Source organism: Gymnoscopelus braueri, assembly GCF_963280865.1.
Source record: "Gymnoscopelus braueri genome assembly, chromosome: 22".
NCBI classification, from domain to species: domain Eukaryota; kingdom Metazoa; phylum Chordata; class Actinopteri; order Myctophiformes; family Myctophidae; genus Gymnoscopelus; species Gymnoscopelus braueri.
Window position 1 is genome coordinate 22,706,756 of NC_137624.1, and position 947 is coordinate 22,707,702.

The window sequence follows — 947 nt, forward strand, 5'->3', positions numbered from 1 at the left end:
ATACAATGACAAACTCCCAATTTGTTTATTAAAACACAAAGAAAATGCTTTTTCTTGTCACATTGAATAGTAGTCAAATAGTGGTTGAGAAATAATACATGCCATAGTACGGACTATTAGTTACTGACTAAGTACTCAAGTACTGTACTATTATATATGTATAATTTTGAGGGTTTTTTTTTTACTTTACTGGAGTATTTCCAATTTTCAATACTTACTACTTATCATCTTAGGTAAATATTGTACTTTTACTCCACTACAATTATTTGACAACTTTAGTTTCTAGTTACTTTGTAGATTTTGAAAGCCTTATTTAAACTTTTGACTATTTGAAAATAGTTGATCAACAAACTCATAACGCATCGCAGCGTGTTGTGAGCTTGTAGATCTGCTATTTTCAAAAGATTGTTATTCATTTTGAAAACTTGTGGGAGATATCTGGTAATGAGTACTTTTAGTATATTTTGAAGCCAATACTTTTGTACTTTTACTCTGGACTACTGGACTTTTACTTGTAACAGAGTATTTCTATATTGTGGTATTGATACTTTTACTTCAGTTGATACTTTTACTGTGAGTACTTTTCCACAGTAGGTGTCAAATAATAGGGTTAGACTATTCTCGACTATTCTTGTTTCAACTGAATCAGATGCAGCCACCAGTCTGGCCGCCAGAGGGAGCCAGCTCCTAAGACCTGGCTAAACGGGCAGATAGACAGATGTCAATCTAGGGGTACTCACACCGTTATATTATACCTCTATGACTCACACCAGTTGCAGCTAAATGTTGTAACCGGTTTTATATAACTATGGTTGTAACCACTGCACAAAAGTATTCCACACTGTTATGAATGAACTGTTCACAGCCTCTATGGTTTATCTGTTGCAAGTTCGTCCGAAAAAAAATATATATATTACGCGTATTTGAAATGTTTTGAGGATGATATA